Consider the following 20,211-nt stretch of genomic DNA (forward strand, 5'->3'; position numbering starts at 1 on the left):
GATTCTATTTTGAATTTCTTCAAAATTTTATGGAAATTTGTTTTCTTTCTTGCCATATAAGTACCTATACAATATTCTTATTTTTTTTCCTCTTGATCCCGAGCTTAAAATATTTACTCTCTGGCCCTTTAAAGAAAAAGTTTGCTGACCTTTGGTCTAATCCAAGGTCCAGAGATTTTCTCCTATGTTTGTTCTAGAGGTTTTATAGTTTTAGATTTTTCATTTAGATCTATCATCCATTTTTAGTTTTTTTTTTATTGCAAGATGTGGATCCACATTCATTTTTTTTTTATGGATATGCAGTAATTCCATCACGATTTATTGGAAAGGCTTATTTTCTCCACTACATTTTCTTTGCACCTTTGTCAAAAATCAGTTTTCTATTTCTGTGTGGATTTATTTCTGGGATTGTATTCATTTCCATTGATGTATTTGTTTAATATTTATGCCAACACCATACTGTTTTGATTATAGAGTTTTGTAATAATTCTTGAAATAAGTAGTATAAATTATTGAACTTTCTTATCATTTTTTTCATAGAATTGTTTGACTATTATAGGTCTTTAACATTTTTTAAGTCTTTAACATTTTTATATGCAATTTAGAATTAGCTTGTTAATTTCTACAAGAAAGTCTTGCTGAGACTTTTATTGAAATTGTGTTGAAATATAGATCAATTTGAGGAGAGTTTACATCTTAATATTGAATCTTTGGACCTGTGAATAAGGGATATCTCTTCATCTGTTTAGGTCTTATTTGATTTTCCAGCAATATATTTTTTCTAACCCAAGGGCCTTGGAAATTAAGTACTACATATACTACTGTGCTAAGCATAAACATGGGAGCTCTGACTTTTAGTCCAGGTTGCTTGGTTTTTAATTTCAGCTTCACTACTTACCAGCTGTGTGATCTTGGGGAACTCCTTGACTTCCCTTTGCTTTAGTTTACCATTTATAAAATGGGATAGTGGTAGTATTTATTCACAGGATTAATATGAGTTAATCTATATAAATTGCTTAGGACCCTTCCAGCACAGATTAATTACTATGTAAAGATCAGCTTTTGTATGCTGTGATAAGGAATTCATATATGTAAAATTTGGTTAATACTATTAATACTAGTGGAATGGTATGCCTAAAACTTTCGTATTGTATAAGGGCAAATAAAAATTAAAAATCTAGGGGCACCTGTGTGGTTTAGTCAGTTAAGCATCTGACTCTTGGTTTCAGCACAGGTCATGATCTTATGGTTTGTGAGTTTGAGCCCTTCATTGGGCTCTGTGCTGACTGTGTGGAGCCTGTTTGGGATTCTCTCTCACTCTCTGTCCATCCCCTGCTTGCTCTCTCTCTCTCAAAATAAATAAACTTTAAGTGAAAAAAATTAAAGATATAGCAAGTGACATTAACTGCAAAAACATTTTTCCTGAAGCACAGTCTTTAAATTCATACGTAGTGATGATGCTAAGTGACATAGTATAGTCTTTTGAGTACTGTGGATAATAATAATAGTTTGCATTTGTAAAGAACTTTTAGCCTTTAATTAATTTTACAAAAATTATTTGAGGGGCGCCTGGGTGGCGCAGTCGGTTAAGCGTCCGACTTCAGCCAGGTCACGATCTCACGGTCCGTGAGTTCGAGCCCCGCGTCAGGCTCTGGGCTGATGGCTCGGAGCCTGGAGCCTGTTTCCGATTCTGTGTCTCCCTCTCTCTCTGCCCCTCCCCCGTTCATGCTCTGTCTCTCTCTGTCCCAAAATAAATTAAAAATGTTGAAAAAAAAAAAAATTAAAAAAAAAAAATTATTTGAGCACATGGTAACTGTGAATGGCTTTTAAACTACTGCAGTCACAGAAGAGAAACTCTACTTGGCTAGCCAAATAATATGAGTTAGACTATTTCCCATTTTGATTTTTAAATAAACACACAAAAAACCTTAATTCTAACTAGTGAGAGCTTTGTATATAACAATAGACTATGTTATTTATAGTATATGTAGCATAATGATTAAGAGAATAAGACTGTAGCATGACTGATTGGGTTAAAATATCTGCCTCATCACTTTCTAGATGTGTAAATGTGGGCAAGTTACTCTATACCTCAGTTTCCTCATCTGTAAAAGATAAATAAAAAATAGTACTAATCCTCATAAGGTTATATGATGATAAATGAATTAATATACATAAGGTATGTTTCTATACTGTTAGTTACATACTGTTATTTATTATTATTATCAGTACCAACAGTGGTAGCATTTTGTTATTGCTATTATTTTTAAAAGGACATTTTTCCTGATTATAAAAGTGATGCCTGTTTATCGTGGAAAATATAAATAATTCTTAAGAAGGAAAAGAAAATCATTTATAGTTCTATCCCCTGAGATAATTGCAACTAACCCTCTAGTGTGTGTGTGTATGTGTATGTGTGTGTGTGTATCTATCTACCTATATCTATCTATATCTATCTATATCTATATCTATATCTATATCTATATCTATATCATCTATCTGTATCCATATCTATATCTATATCTATATATCTATATCATCTATATCATCTATATCATCTATATCATCTATATCATCTATATCTATATCTATATCTATATCTATATCTATATCTATATCTATATACATCGCCAGACTTTTTTCATTATTACCACATGAGTTTACTTTTTTTAATACAAGATATATTACACTATAAATATTGGTTGTCTCAGGTGTAAACTTCTGGAAGAAAATAAATTTTGGTCAATTGAGTTTCCCAGCTCAGTTTATTAATTATGTGAAGATAGGCAAATTTTATTGCCTTTCTTTGCTTCAGTTTTCACATCTGCCAAATGTGATAATTGTTAAATGAAATTAAATGATATTGTGTATGTAAAGTTCTTAGCATACACCTGGCATATGGCTGTTGTTGTCAGATAAAAATTGGGAAACAACTTGGAGATATAAGGTATAGTAAGGTGGTAGATATGTTATCCGTGGATAACAAACAGGGACAAGGAGTTATAAAACATACTATTTTCTCTAAAAATAGTTTCATACTAAGAGTTTTTATGTTAGCTGAATCTAGTATGTGTAATTGCCAAAATATATCTTGAATCAGTTTACATTTCTGCATCTCTGCTGCCATTTTCTTAGGCAGTACATCATCATTTCATGTATAAATAGCAATAGCATCCAACTGTTTTTCTTTTTGTCTTATCTCTTTCCAATTGATTTCCACATATTAGTGAGAGTCAATGCTTTTAGAAATGTAAGTAGGTTTATGTTAGTTCTTAGCTTAAAGCACTTAACTGGTTTTACATTGTATTTATAAATAAAATCAAAACTTTGTGTCATGGACTACAGATCTTACATGTTCTATCCTATGATACTTAGCCTTTCTAATCTCAATGTTCTTCTCTTTGCTTATACTCTATCCACTATGGTCTCCTTTCAGGTCTTTAGGTGTTGTAAAAACTCAGGTCATCTGCTTGTGGTGTGGGCTAGAAGCAGAAAAATGTTCACCTTTAGCCTAGAAGGCTGACTTATAGCCTGCATCATTTCAATAAAGATAAAAAACATGTTAGTTGCTACAGTTTTAAAGGGTCTCATAACTGTCTGTACATCTCACTGATAGTTAATATCAGGCTGAATGATAAACACCAGAGAAATCTTGTGAAAGTAGTTTTAGGAGTATAAATTCTAAGAAAATGTTTATGATCTAATACTCCATGCATCTCTCCTCTCCTTTGAGCACTAAGCGTATAATCACCAGTTTCATACAGCAAAAGTGCAGCTCTTTCTGCCTATGGGTCTCCATGCTACTTAAATAAACTTACTAAGTTGCATTATAAAACATACCAAGAATTCTTCCTTGACCATTGTGCTCAACAATCTTGCAACATTTTTGGTGGCCTGGACCGGGACAATGGAGTGAATTCAAGAGTGTCAATGAGACTTGGTAAGTCTTCTTTACTGCCAGTCTTTGTTTCTTACCTCTTCTTTTTCTTTTTTGAGGATATCCTGAATAGTATGACCCTTCAAAATGTGTCTCTCCTGAGTGCTCCGGAATCTCTTGCCTGTGACTACACTATGGGGAGGGACAAACTCCTGCCACCCAGCTGGACACCAGTACCTTGGCCATAATGGTGTTGAGCTCAGAAATCAGGAAATCCTTCTTTTTACCTGTTCTTTTAATACTTGTATTCTCCTAGGGCATGGGATGACCATGCATGTTATTAGGACAGTTATGGATCTGAAGACTCCTATGTAAGCCTTCCTTCTAAATAACCCTGTGTGATCTCTTGGTGAGCAAAAATCCAAGATACATCTGACTGTGAACTTCCTGAAAGGGACTGGTTGGAGCTATTACCAAGTTGGGGCACTCATCCAATTTGGTGTACTCCTTTGGGACTGGATCATGGACAAAACTCACAAGAAAGGTGCCTGAATTAGATAGGAGTTCCATACTTTCATTTTTTTCATTGTTTTTCATTTGTTCTTACCCACGGGTGATTTGGTGTTCTTGGTCCTGCTCTCAGATTGAAAGTACTTCTAGCTTAGACATGTGGCTTAATATGATATAAAATAGCTGCCCCTTCTTAACAAAGGCCAGACTCTCTACCCCATTCATTAATACTAGATCTACAGGCTTACAAACGGTATTATTATTGGTTACCAAATGTACCAATTACTCCAAAATGGAAAGAGGCAGCCCCAATTTCTTTGGCATTTCAGTTCATCCACCAACACCTATTGTAATCTGGAATGCAATGGGGAAGCAAAGGGAGGTAGTACAAAGGTGTCAGAGTGTTCAAGAAAGAGGGATGCCTCCTGCCATTCTGAACCTCAGGAACCTTCAGCAGTATTCCTGATGGGATGCCATTCAGAAGCTGAAGGGAATTTTTGGTAATGGACTCCTAGTTAGTTAATGTACTCTCCTCGTTTTGTAGGAATCAGCCTTGGGATCAGCTTCCTTGATCTCAAAATATTCCCTCTTGAGCTCTCTTTTAGCACACTGGCGTCAGTTTGTATTTAGAGAAAAAGCACCCCAAGCTATTGGGCTATAAAAGATAGAAACCCAACCCTCAGGGTATGCAGCTCTCCTGTAAGCTGGTTGCTGCCAAGATCCTATACATGCCTGTCTATGTTTTTCCTGAGTCACTCGTCTCTTCAATGTTGGCTTCTCTTGTGTGTCAAATCTGGAATATATTTTGAGAGGACTGGATGAATGTTGCCGGGCACTTGTTGTATGTGGGGTTTTCTTCTTCGTTCATTACCCGAGTTAATGGCTATGATAATTGGAGCCAATAGTCTGGTTAGTCTATCTTGGGACAGGGACTTGAAGGAATATTCCAAAGAAGTTGCTGAAATTCCTTTTGTTTGGGGAGGTCCCTGTCTTCTCTGGCCCAATATAGACTACCTATTTTCACTTTTTGTTGGTGGAAGGAAACTGTGTGTCTGTTCATCTGTCTGAGCTGACCAGCTTTAGGACTGGGAGTTTTCTTTCTCTGCCCTCTGGGCTTTTATCTGTGTTCAGCCTTGTGGTGGCACCTCAACTCTTCTGCTCCCACCTGCCGCTCCTCCTGTTTCTGCATCACCATGGGTTCGGCTTGCATAACCACCTCCTATACTATCCTCCATGCCTCTGGCACCATTGGTTCCTGTTTCTCCTACTCTATCAAAGAGCAAAGGGCACCCCAAGCTGTTGGACCACCTCCTTAACACGAAGGGGCCCAAAGGTTCCCTTGGACTTAAACTGCCCACTTCATTTCCCCCACAGGTGCTCCAAGTAAAAATTGACAGTGGAGAATAAATTGAATTTTAGTGGACCCAGCTGCAACATATTCAGTATTTAAAGTAATTTAAGTTTTTTAGTTTAATTAAGGTAGACATACCTTCAGACGTATCAGCATTAAATATAACTTTTATTCTACCAATGTTTACTAAAGATCAAATACGCTTATGGTATCTCTGTTGCAATTTGTCAGCAAAAAGATGACTTAAATGATTGGTTAATTTTGTCTCATAAGAGTTTTCATGGGTAATTGTCGAGAACAAATAAGTTGAATAAATAAAAATGTTTATTGGTAAAACTTTAAAGTTTATTTTATTTATTTTGAAAGACAGAGAGAGGGAGGAGGGAGGGAGGGAGGGAGGGAGAAAGAGAGAGAGAGAGAGAGAGAGAACAAGTGGGGGAGGAGCAGAGAGAGAGGGAGAGAAAATCCCAAGCAGGCTCAGTGCTGACAGTGCGGGGCTCTATCCCACGAACTGTGAGATTATGACCTTAACTGAAATCAAGAGTCAGATGCTTAACTGACTGAATCACCCAGGTATCTTTATTAGTAAAACTTTTAAATAACTTTTGAAATTTTTGGTAACCTGAAACTTTGAAGTTTGGTCAAATTAAATGGATTGAATTCATTTGATATATAAGTCTTTTCCAAATAAGATAAAATACTAAAACACTGATTCCTGAATGTAGGTTTATCTACTCTGACTTCTTATCATGGAGAAACTGAAGATACTTGGGTCTGTTGGTAAGTATGCTTTATTGAAAGATTGTACTATGGAAAAACATGTTTTGTTTTTTGTTTTTGTTTTTTTTAAAGAAATTGTGGAATGTATTAATGTATTTCAGATCTAAAGAATTCTTGTGTAATACTTCACAATTAGTTACTATTTAATTTTTCTGGAACTAAGGTTTCTAAGAGTTAAAATTCTGCTCGATGTAATTAAGACTGATGAAAATAAGGAAAGAATCTGTATGTAGGAAAATAGGAGATATATGAGAAACATATAAAGAATAGCAATATATTTTATTGTGAGTAAAAGACGATAATTTTTTCCTGAGACTGGTTGTTTAGAGAGAAAAGGCTTCGGACAAAATCAGAAAGAAAAAGAAAATTGTAGAAGGTTTGTGAGGGGAAATCTTTGGAAAAGAGTTTTATGTGTGGTCAGGACTGAGCTTGAAATGAATGAATTTTAAATATATACTTGTATAAGACTGAAATTCTGCTTTTCTCTTTCTTAAAAAGACAAAGTTTTCTTGGATTGTTGGTCTGCTTTCGATAAGAAAATATAAACAAAGTTTTTTTTTCTTTATCTGCCCAGAAAGCCAAAGCTCCTGTTTTGTCTTTATCAGGTCTTTGATTACTTAAGAAAGTTAAATCTTCTCAGTGTTAAAGGAGTGAAGTTTTGCTAACAACTATATAGCTTCCTGTAGAACCCCTTATTGCCACATTTGTTAAATATAAATATTAAATTTATAATGATCTGTAATCCTATTTAGGCACATGCTTTAAAACTTTCTGAGATTTTTAACAAACTTCCCAATATTTAAATGGTAAATAAAGTCTTTTTGACTAGTTAGGCTTGTTTGTTTGCTATGTTAAATTACTTGGAAAGCACTGTCAAGCCAATAATGATAGGCCTTATGTTGTATTGTATGGATAAATGTTCTAATTATTCTAGGAAATATATGAAATTCCTGAAGTTTTAGTATATCCTGGTAAAAGGTGATTATTTGAATTATTGAAATGTGTGTCACAGAAATAACTGGATTTCTTTGTCAATTTCATTATAATGGATCCTCATATCAGACTGTTAACTATGTCCATTTCTGAGTTTGTCATTTATAGTTACTGTTCTGATGTTCTTGCAAAATGTGTTTCATCTTCAAGTAGATTCATAAAACAGAATTTTTTTCCTTTTTAAAAAATTTTTTTACTTTTTATTTTTTTAATTTGTATCCAAGTTAGTTAGCATATAATTTTTGGAGTAGAATCCAGTGATTAATCCCTACATATAACACCAAGTGCTCATGCTAATGAGTGTCCTCCTTAATTCCTCTTGCGCATTTAGCCCATCCCTCCACCCATAATCTCTCCAGCAACCCTCAATTTGTTCTCTATATTTAAGAGTCTCTTATGTTTGTCCCCCTCCCTGTTTTTATATTATTTTTGTTTCCCTTCCCTTCTGTTCATTTGTTTTGTATCTTAAATTCCACATATGAGTGAAGTCATATTTGTCTTTCTCTGACTAATTTTGCTTAGCATAACACCCTCTAGTTCCATCCACATTGTTGCAAATGGCAAGATTTCATTCCTTTAGATTGCCAAGTAATACTCTCTTGTGTATATATACCACATCTTCTATATCCATTCATCCATCAATGGACATTTGGGCTTTTTCAATACTTTGACTATTGTCGAAAGTGCTGCTATAAACATGGGGGTGTGTGTGCCCCTTTGAAACAGCACATCTATATCTTTTGGATAAATACCTAGTAGCGCAATTGCTGGATCATAGGGTAGTTCTATTTTAATTTTTTGAGGAACTTCATACTATTTTCCAGAGTGGGTACACCAATTTGCATTTCCACCAGTAATGCAAAAAGATTCCTCTTTCTCTGCATCCTTGCCAGCATCTGTCATTGCCTGAGTTGTTAATGTTAGCCATTCTGACAGGTGTGAGGTGGTATCTCATTGTGGTTTTGATTTGTATTTCTCTGATGATGAGTGATGTTGAGCATTTTTTCATGTGTCTGTTAGCCATCTAGATGTCTTCCTTGGAGAAGTGTCTATTCATGTCTTTTGCCCATTTCTTCACTGGATTATTATTTTTTTGATGTTGAGTTTGATAAGTTCTTTATAGATTTTGGATACTAGCTCTTTATCTGATTAGTCATTTGAAAATATCTTCTCCCATTCTGTCAGTTGCTTTTTAGTTTTGCTGATTGTTTCCTTTGCCTTACAGAAGCTTTTTTATCTTGATGAGGTCCCAATAGTTCATTTTTGCTTTTGCTTCTCTTGCCTTTGGAGACATGTTGAGTAAGATGTTGCTGTGGCCAAGGTCAAAGAGGGTTTCCTGCTTTCTCCTGTAGGATTTTGATGGCTTCCTGTCTTACGTTGAGGTCTTTCATCCATTTTGAGTTTTTTTGTGTGTATGGTGTAAGAAAGTGGTCTAGGTTTATTCTTTGGCATGTCACTGTCCGGTTTTCCCAACACCATTTGCTGAAGAGACTGTCTTTATTCCATTCCATTGGATATTCTTTCCTGCTTTGTCAAATATTAGTTGGCAATGTTTGTGGGTCCATTTCTGGATTCTCTTTTCTGTTCCATTGATCTGAGTGTCTGTTTTTGTGCCAGTGCCATACTATCTTGATGATTACAGCTTTGTAACACAGCTTGGAGTCTGGAATTATGATGCCTCCAGCTTTGATTTTCTTTTTCGGGATTGCTTTGGCTATTTAAGGTCTTTTTGGTTCCATACAAATTTCAGGATTGTTTGTTCTACCTCTGTGAAGAATGTGAAGAATGCTGGTGTTATTTTGATAGGGATTGCATTGAATATGTAGATTGCTTTGGGTAGTTTTGACATTTTTTAAAATGTTTTTTATTTTTTACTGTATGAAATTTATTGTCAAATTAGTTTCCATACAACACCCAGTGCTCATCCCAAAAGATGCCCTCTTCAATGCCCATCACCTACCCTCCCCTCCCTCCCACCCCCCCAAGCCCTCAGTTTGTTCTCAGTTTTTAAGAGTCTCTTATGCTTTGGCTCTCTCTCCCACTCTAACCTCTTTTCTTTCTTTTTTTTTTTTCCTTCCCTTCCCCCATGGGTTTCTGTTAAGTTTCTCAGGATTCGCATAAGAGTGAAAACATATGGTATCTGTCTTTCTCTGTATGGCTTATTTCACTTAGCATCACACTCTCCAGTTCCATCCACGTTGCTACAAAGGGCCATATTTCATTCTTTCTCATTGCCATGTAGTACTCCATTGTGTATATAAACCACAATTTCTTTATCCATTCATCAGTTGATGGACATTTAGGCTTTTTACACAATTTGGCTATTGTTGAGAGTGCTGCTATAAACATTGGGGTACAAGTGCCCCTATGCATCAGTACTCCTGTATCCCTTGGGTAAATTCCTAGCAGTGCTACTGCTGGGTCATAGGGTAGGTCTATTTTTAATTTTTTGAGGAACCTCCACACTGTTTTCCAGAGTGGCTGCACCAGTTTGCATTCCCACCAACAGTGCAAGAGGGTTCCCGTTTCTCCACATCCTTTCCAGCGTCTATAGTCTCCTGATTTGTTCATTTTGGCCACTCTGACTGGCGTGAGGTGATACCTGAGTGTGGTTTTGATTTGTATTTCCCTGATGAGGAGCGATGTTGAGCATCTTTTCATGTGCCTGTTGGCCATCCGGATGTCTTCTTTAGAGAAGTGTCTATTCATGTTTTCTGCCCATTTCTTCACTGGATTATTTGTTTTCTGGGTGTGGAGTTTGGTGAGCTCTTTATAGATTTTGGATACTAGCCCTTTGTCTGATATGTCATTTGCAAATATCTTTTCCCATTCCATCGGTTGCCTTTTAGTTTTGTTGGTTGTTTCCTTTGCTGTGCAGAAGCTTTTTATCTTCATGAGGTCCCAATAGTTCATTGTTGCTTTTAATTCCCTTGCCTTTGGGGATGTGTCAAGTAAGAAATTGCTGCAGCTGAGGTCAGAGAGGTCTTTTCTTGCTTTCTCCTCTAGGGTTTTGATGGTTTCCTGTCTCACATTCAGGTCCTTTATCCATTTTGAGTTTATTTTTGTGAATGGTGTGAGAAAGTGGTCTAGTTTCAACCTTCTGCATGTTGCTGTCCAGTTCTCCCAGCACCATTTGTTAAAGAGACTGTCTTTTTTCCATTGGATGTTCTTTCCTGCTTTGTCAAAGATTAGTTGGCCATATGTTTGTGGGTCTAGTCTGGGGTTTCTATTCTATTCCATTGGTCTATGTGTCTGTTTTTGTGCCCATACCATGCTGTCTTGATGGTTACAGCTTTGTAGTAGAGGCTAAAGTCTGGGATTGTGATGCCTCCTGCTTTGGTCTTCAAAATTACTTTGGCTATTCGGGGCCTTTGTGGTTCCATATGAATTTTAGGATGGCTTGTTCTAGTTTCAAGAAGAATGCTGGTGCAATTTTGGTTGGGATTGCATTGAATGTGTAGATAGCTTTGGGTAGTATTGATATTTTAACAATATTTATTCTTCCAACCCATGAGCACGGAATGTTTTTCCATTTCTTTATATCTTCTTCAATTTCCTTCATAAGCTTTCTATAGTTTTCAGCATACAGATCTTGTACATCTTTGTTTATTTTTATTCCTAGGTATTTTATGCTTCTTGGTGCAATTGTGAATGGGATCAGTGTCTTTATTTGTCTTTCTGTTGCTTCATTGTTAGTGTATAAGAATGCAACTGATTTCTGTACATTGATTTTGTATCCTGCAACTTTGCTGAATTCATGTATCAGTTCTAGCAGACTTTTGGTGGAGTCTATCGGATTTTCCATGTATACTATCATGTCATCTGCAAAAAGTGAAAGCTTGCCTTCATCTTTGCCAATTTTGATGCCTTTGATTCCCTTTTGTTGTCTGATTGCTGATGCTAGAACTTCCAACACTGTGTTAAACAACAGCAGTGAGAGTGGACATCCCTTTGTGTTCCTGATCTCAGGGAAAAAGCTCTCAGTTTTTCCCCATTGAGGATGATGTTAGCTGTGGGCTTTTCATAAATGGCTTTTATGATGTTTAAGTATGTTCCTTCTATCCCGAATTTTTACTTTCTCGAGGGTTTTATTAAGAAAGGTTGCTGAATTTTGTCAAATGCCTTTTCTGCATCGATTGACAGGATCATATGGTTCTTATCTTTTCTTTTATTAATGTGATGTATCACGTTGATTGATTTGCGAATGTTGAACCAGCCCTGCATCCCAGGAATGAATCCCACTTGATCATGGTGAATAATTCTTTTTATATGCTGTTGAATTCGATTTGCTAGTATCTTATTGAGAATTTTTGCATCCATATTCATCAGGGATATTGGCCTGTAGTTCTCTTTTTTTACTGGGTCTCTGTCTGGTTTAGGAATCAAAGTAATACTGGCTTCATAGAATGAGTCTGGAAGTTTTCCTTCCCTTTCTATTTTTTGGAATAGCTTGAGAAGGATAGGTATTATCTCTGCTTTAAATGTCTGGTAGAATTCCCCAGAGAAGCCATCTGGTCCTGGACTCTTAATTGTTGGGAGATTTTTGATAACTGATTCAATTTCTTCGCTGGTTATGGGTCTGTTCAAACTTTCTATTTCCTTCTGATTGAGTTTTGGAAGGGTGTGGGTGTTTAGGAATTTGCCCATTTCTTCCAGGTTGTCCAGTTTATTGGCATATAATTTTTCATAGTATTCCCTGATAATTGCTTGTATTTCTGAGGGATTGGTTGTAATAATTCCATTTTCATTCATGATTTTATCTATTTGGGTCATCTTCCTTTTCTTTTTGAGAAGCCTGGCTAGAGGTTTGTCAATTTTGTTTATTTTTTCAAACAACCAACTCTTGGTTTCATTGATTGGCTCTACAGTTTTTTTAGATTCTATATTATTTCTGCTCTTATCTTTATTATTTCTCTTCTTCTGCTGGGTTTAGGCTGCCTTTGCTGTTCTGCTTCTATTTCCTTTAGGTGTGCTGTTAGATTTTGTATTTGGGATATTTCTTGTTTCTTGAGATAGGCCTGGATTGCAATGTATTTTCCTCTCAGGACTGCCTTCACTGCATCCCAAAGCGTTTGGATTGTTGTCTTTTCATTTTCGTTTGTTTCCATATATTTTTTAATTTCTTCTCTAATTGCCTGGTTGACCCATTCATTCTTTAGTAGGGTGTTCTTTAACCTCCATGCTTTTGGAAGTTTTCCAGACTTTTTCCTGTGGTTGATTTCAAGCTTCATTGCATTGTGGTCCAAAAGTACGCATCGTATGGTCTCAATTCTTGTATACTTATGAAGGGCTGTTTTGTGACCCAGTATGTGATCTATCTTGGAGAATGTTCCATGTGCACTCGAGAAGAAAGTATATTCTGTTGCTTTGGGATGCAGAGTTCTAAATATATCTGTCAAGTCCACCTGATCCAATGTATCATTCAGGGCCCTTGTTTCTTTATTAACCATGCGTCTAGATGATCTGTCCATTTCTGTAAGTGGAGTGTTAAAGTCCCCTGCAATTACCACATTCTTATCAATAAGGTTGCTTATGTTTGTGAGTAATTGTTTTATATATTTGGGGGCTCCCGTATTAGGCGCATAGACATTTATAATTGTTAGCTCTTCCTGATGGATAGACCCTGTGATTATTATATAATGCCCTTCTTCATCTCTTGTTACAGCCTTTAAAGTCTAGTTTGTCTGATATAAGTATGGCTACTCCAGCTTTCTTTTGACTTCTGGTAGCATGATAAAAAGTTCATCCCCTCTCTCTCAATCTGAAGGTGTCCTCAGGTCTAAAATGTGTCTCTTGTAGACAACAAATAGATGGGTCTTTTTTCTTTTTTTATCCATTCTGATACCCTATGTCTTTTGGTTGGCGCATTTAGTCCATTTACGTTCAGTGTTATTATAGAAAGATATGAGTTTAGATTCATTGTGACATCTGTAGGTTTCATGCTTGTAGTGATGTCTCTGGTACTTTGTCTCACAGGATCCCCCTTAGGATCTCTTGTAGGGCTGGTTTAGTGGTGACGAATTCCTTCAGTTTTTGTTTGTTTGGGAAGACCTTTATCTCTCCTTCTATTCTAAATGACAGGCTTGCTGGATAAAGGATTCGCGGCTGCATTTTTTTCTGTTCATCACATTGAAGATCTCCTGCCATTCCTTTCTGGCCTGCCAAGTTTCAGTAGAGAGATCGGTCACGAGTCTTATAGGTCTCCCTTTATATGTTAGAGCACGTTTATCCGTGGCTGCTTTCAGAATTTTCTCTTTATCCTTGTATTTTGCCAGTTTCACTATATGTCATGCAGAAGATCGATTCAAGTTACGACTGAAGGGAGTTCTCTGTGCCTCTTGGATTTCAATGAGTTTTTCCTTCCCCAGTTCAGGGAAGTTCTCAGCTATGATTTGTTCAAGTACACCTTCAGCACCTTTCCTTCTCTCTTCCTCTTCTCGGATACCAATTATGCATAGATTATTTTTCTTTAGTGCATCACTTAGTTCTCTAATTTTCCCCTCATACTCCTGGATTTTTTTAATCTCTCTTTTTCTCACCTTCTTCTTTTTCCATAACTTTATCTTCTAGTTACCTATTCTCTCCTCTGCCCCTTCAATCCGAGCCGTGGTTGTCTCCATTTTATTTTGCAGTTCATCGATAGCATTTTTTAGCTCCTCCTGGCTGTTCCTCAGTCCCTTAATCTCTGTAGCAATAGATTCTCTGCTGTCCTTTATACTGTTTTCAAGCCCAGCGATTAATTTTATGACTATTATTCTAAATTCACTTTCTGTTTTATTGTTTAAATCGTTTTTGATCAGTTCGTTAGCTGTTGTTATTTCCTGGACATTTTTCTGAGGGGAATTCTTCCGTTTCGTCATTTTGGATAGTCCCTTGAGTGGTTCTGGACTTCGGGGCACTTCCCCTGTGCTGTCTTGAATAACTTGCATTGGTGGGCGGGGCCGCAGTCAGACTGGTGTGTGCCTTCTCTTCCCCTCTCCTAGGGGCGGGATTCACTGTGGGGTGGCGTGGCCCATCTGGACTACTTGCACACTGCCAGGCTTGTGGTGCTGGGGATCTGGTGTATTAGCTGGGGTGGATCGGCAAGGTGCACAGGGGCGGGAGGGGCAGGCTCAGCTCACTTTTCCCTTGGGAGATCCGCTTCGGGAGGGGTCCTGTGGCACCGGGAGGGAATCAGACCCGCCACCAGAGGGATGGATCCACAGAAGCACAGTGTTGGGTGTTTGCGAGGTGCAAGCAAGTTCCCTGGCAGGAACTGGTTCCCTTTGGGATTTTGGCTAGGGGATGGGCAAGGGAGATGGCACTGGCGAGGGAGAAGGCGCTGGTGAGCGCCTTTGTTCCCCGCCAAACTGAGGTCTGTCGTCCGGGGCTCAACAACTCTCCCTCCCGTTGTCCTCCAGCCCTCCTGTTTTCCGAGCAGAGCTGTTAAGTTATAACCTTTCAGGTGTTAAGTCCCGCTTGCTGTCCGAACACACTCAGTCCGGCCCCTCCGCTTTTGCCAGCCAGACTCGGGGGCTCTGCTTGGCCGGCGAGCCGCCCCTCCGCCCCGGCTCCCTCCCGCCAGTCCGTGTAGCGCTGACCGCCTCGCCACCCTTCCTACCCTCTTCCATGGGCCTCTCGTCTGCGCTTGGCTCCGGAGACTCCGTTCTGCTAGTCTTCTGGCGGTTTTCTGGGTCCTTTAGGCAGGTGTAGGTGGAATCTTAGTGATCAACAGGACGTGCGGTGAGCCCAGCGTCCTCCTATGCTGCCATCTTCCCAGCAGCTCCAGATTCTAGTTTTGATTAATTGTCTTTAAATGTTTGTTTGCCTAGGGGTGCCTCAGTCATTTGAGTGTTTAAGTTTGGCCCAGGTCATGATAACACAGTTTGTGAGTTCAAGCCCTGCTTTGGGCTCTGTGCTGAGAGCTCAGAGCCTGGAGCCTACTTTGGATTCTGTGTCTCCCTCTGTCTCTTCTACTCCCCTGGTCATGCTCTTGTCTCTGTCTCTCTCAAAAATAAATAAACCAGGGGTGCCTGGGTGGCTCAGTTGGTTAAGCGGCCGACTTCAGCTCAGGTCATGATCTCGCGGTCCATGAGTTCGAGCCCCGCGTCGGGCTCTGTGCTGACAGCTCAGAGCCTGGAGCCTGTTTCAGATTCTGTGTCTCCCTCTCTCTGACCCTCCCCCATTCATGCTCTGTCTCTCTCTGTCTCAAAAATAAATAAACATTAAAAAAAATTAAAAAAAAAACCAAAAAAATGTTTGTTTGCCTAAACTAGACAACTAGAGATAAATTTCAGAGAAATTCCCATAATAGCTCATATATAGACAATCTTCCTCCTTGTTACCCTTAGCAGATAATAAAAGAGACGCCATGGACATATGATTATTTAAACAGCTGGATAATGGGATGGACTCCACAACAATTGTATAACTTAGCTGTCACCTTGATCAATTCGATATGGCTGGGATAACAAAATTGTTCCTTAAAAGTTAGAGTGTACCCTCTTCCACTGGGTTAACTATGAATTTGTGGAGATAATGGATGGTCCCATGTTCCTTATATTTGGATTGGAAAATACACTTGGGGATGCCCTCATCTGCTCGGACATATATCTTCCACTTGCTAATAGGTTCTTGTATTTAGGATATTGTTAGGGCTAGACATCAGGCAAACAAGTCTTCTTAATGGTTTTATACATTTTGATATATATTTTTAAAGTTTATTTTATTTATTTTGAATGAAGGAGCACAAGCTGGGGAGGGGCTGGCCTATGGTAAATGTTTCTTGCTGCCCTATGGTAAATGCTACATGGGACTCTCTGAGCTTTTATCCTCAAACTATCAAAATTTTAACTGAATATGCCAACCCACAGGTAAGCTTATGACAACAAATTCCCTGACTATGTAGTCCTTCCCATCAATACCCCCAGGAAGGGTTATATCAAATATGGAGTGGATATGTGGCTTACTCAATAGGACAACTAAGCCAAAAGGCCCTTTCATGATGGAAACAGAAAAATCATACCCTTCTTCAAGGCCCAATAGTACTCATCAAATGAGATAGCTCTCTCCAGAAGCCTGTGACCACACCATTATTTTACAGGCAACTGATTGGTTTACTACTGATTGGACAAGGCAACCAGACATTAGATGGCTAGAACCTAATGGAACACAGTGGTTATGTGGGCAAAATTTGTGGTCATGGCTTCCACCAAGCTAGATCAGAAAATGTACTATGGGTTATGCCCGGATGCATGGCTGTAGCGCTAGGCCTATCGCAAGTCCAGCTGATCTTCCATATATAAAACAACAACAGACAAGATCTTTGTTCTGTTGGTATGATAGTCTGACATCTATTTTTCTTACATCAGTAGGTTTAGAAGATGTCATAAGGCATATGGAAGCCCTTGATAACTACACAATTAAGACCTTAAATGACTTAGGGTGCCTGGGTGGCTCAGTTGGTTGAGCATCTGACTTTGGCTTAGGCCATGATCTCGTGGCCTGAGAGTTTTAGCACCGTGTGGAGTTCTTTGCTGACAGCTTAGAGCCTGGAGCCTGCTTCAGATTCTGTGTCTCCCTCTCTCTCTCTGCCCCTCCCCCACTCACTCTCTATCTCTCTCTCTGAAAAATAAATATACATTAAAAAAATAAAATAACAAAAGACCTTCAGTGACTCAAAATAGTATTACATTATTGAACACTAAGGTAACTCAAATGAGTATAACAATTATACAAAGTAGAATAGCATTAGATATCTTAGCAGCACAAGGAGGAACATGTGCCATTATTAAATTGTAATTTGTGTCTACGTTCCAGATTATGATAAAAATATAATAGGATTACTCGCTGAAATAAATAACCAAATTGGTGCCTTTAGACCCTACATTGTCACTTAATGATTGGTTAAATTTTTGGTCAGGAGGTGGACTGTGCTCTACCCTAAAGAGTCTTCTTATCACACCTCTTTTTTTAAAATTATAATATTAATCCTAATATGTTGTCTCTTTTGCTTTATTCTGTCCTTTTGTTGAGATAAACACAGTCACTTCTTGACTCCTTCACCCAGCTGACAGATGGTCCTAACTACTTGAAACAAATTCATTCTGATGTCCAGTCCGCACTCTCATCAATGGCCTTCCATAATAGTTACTTGTAAGGACAGAGAGTGACCAATTTTGGTCCATAAGTAGGGACATCTCTATGGTGCCTGCCAGTTTGAAAAAGTTTAAGAGGATGAGCCCTTCACCCTTTCACAACCTTAAAGATTTAAGGACTGAATATTAGTCAGGGGGAAATGATGAGGCATGGTAGCAAAGAACATGTTCATCTTTAGCCCAGAAGGCTGACCTATAGCCTGCATAGTTTCAAAAAGGATCAAATACATGCTGGTTGCCACATTCTTAAAGGGTCTCTTGACTGCCTGTACATCTCACTGATAGTTAATATTGAACTGAATGATAAGCATCAGAGAAATATCTTGGAAGTAGTTTTACAAGTAGAAATTTGAAAAAAAAAATTATGATCTAACATTCCCTGCATGTCCCCTCCCCTTTGAGCACTAAGCTCATAAGCACCAGCTTATATAACAAAAGTGCAGCTCTTTCTGCCCACTGGTCCTGTCCCTGTGCTACTTAAAAAAAACCAAGTTACACCATAAAACATCTCAAGAATTATTTCTCGACCGTTGTGCTCAATGATCCTGCAATACTTGGAGTGCTTTCCAAAGTGATTTTTTTACATGATTAGCTCTTTTTCACCTTTCAAAATTCAGCTAATCCTCAGAAAATCCTTCTCTGGTCACCCTATCTAAAAATCATTCCCCATCCAGGCACTGTTATTTCCTATTACAGTGCTTTGTTTATTTTTCTTTTGTGGCATCTTTCTTACCTTATAATTACATTCTGTTTATCTACTAATTTAATCATTTATTAGCGATCTCTCACCTGGATTAAAACCATTATGAGTGTGGGGCGCCTGGGTGGCGCAGTCGGTTAAGTGTCCGACTTCAACCAGGTCACGATCTCGCGGTCCGTGAGTTCGAGCCCCGCGTCAGGCTCTGGGCTGATGGCTCGGAGCCTGGAGCCTGTTTCTGATTCTGTGTCTCCCTCTCTCTCTGCCCCTCCCCCGTTCATGCTCTGTCTCTCTCTGTCCCAAAAATAAATAAAAAACGTTGAAAAAAAAATTAAAAAAAAAAAAACCATTATGAGTGTAGTGATTTATCATTTTTATTTATTGTAATGTAACCAACTCTTAAACTGTGACTGTTTATCACCATATAACCAGTGTCTAGTACTTTGTTAAATGAATGAATTAATATATCTGAAGGTTCTCAGAGATTCTGAAGAAATCTATGAAATCTGAAGGCAAAGAGCCAAACATATTGGTAGCATTAGGTAGCATTCATGCTGTGTTATGCAGAATACATTTGATAGTCTGGGACTTTGGTTTGTACTAGCTTGCTATTGGGAAATGTAACTAGGGATTGAATGGTCTTAGAGACAGTGCCATTTTGACATACCTCTCCTAAGTCATTGCTACCAAATTGGGTTACACACTGGCCTATTTACAGTGGGGTTGCAGTTTGGCAAGGCCGAGTCTATGGCTGGCCATCTGTGTCTTAGGTCCTTCTTGTAGCTCTGGAATGGTGAGACAAAAGCACTGCTGTCTTTCTGAAGCTGATGAAGAACAGACTTCCCTGGAATGGGGCCGAATGGTAATGTGCCTCTAAGGACTGCACTGAGTAAACCTTTAGAGCAAGGTACAGTCAAAGCTGATTAAAATCACACTATTTCATAACACTGCTTACAGGCAAAGACTTACACCAGGAAGCTGAGAAGAAAGAGAGCTGGCTGCCCAATGAACAGCAGCCTGGATCTGTTCTTCCACCCCTTGAGCTAGTTGTTTAGCACTGCATGGAACTGATTTTCTGCTTTGTTTATTACACCTCCAACTTCTCTCTGTCTGACTTATTGATAAGATGACTGTAGATGTCTTAGAGTTTTCCACCTTGAGATCAAAAGTTGAGATAACATTCCTGTTTCTCTGCTGCTTCCTTAAAATAAAAGGTTTATTGATATCTTAGGAAAATTGAGAAAAAGAATCATACCTCTTAGAAATCTTTAGTATGTTAATAACATATAAAGAGTTGCCATTCTGAACCTGGATGGTATTTCCAGGAAGCTGTCCACTGGTATTCTAGTATTCAGTTGTCTGAGTGGTGGAGAAAAGAGTGTTGCTCATGGAATTTAAAGAAGGGTTCAAATTATGATTCTGTTACTTAACAGTTTGAGGACGTTAGAAAAGTCACTTAACATCTCTGAGCCTTAATTTCCTTATGTAAAATAGAAATAACAGCTGTTCTACCTAACTCAGTGTCCTCACATCCATTATTTCATTTGATTTTTGTATGCTGTAAAGCTATTTGCAAATGTAAAGTACTATGTCCTTGCCAAAGCTTTTCCCCCTCTCTTTTTCTTTAAAGAAAATGTTAACATTCTTCAACCATTAGTTAGTTATTCCTCTAGGGCCATACTTTTTTTTTTTTTTCAGACAGAACAGGTGTCAGACTCTATGATGCAATTTGGAGGAAACCCTAGAGTCTTTTAAGTGACCTGCCAGCTTTCAAAAAGAAGGCTTGTATAAAATCCTTTTCCTTGTCATGTCTCTTCTAGCAAAGCCCCTATGGAAGTACAGACTTCAGATACAAAGCATATACTTG

Source organism: Neofelis nebulosa, chromosome 14 (assembly GCF_028018385.1).
Source record: "Neofelis nebulosa isolate mNeoNeb1 chromosome 14, mNeoNeb1.pri, whole genome shotgun sequence".
NCBI lineage: Eukaryota > Metazoa > Chordata > Mammalia > Carnivora > Felidae > Neofelis > Neofelis nebulosa.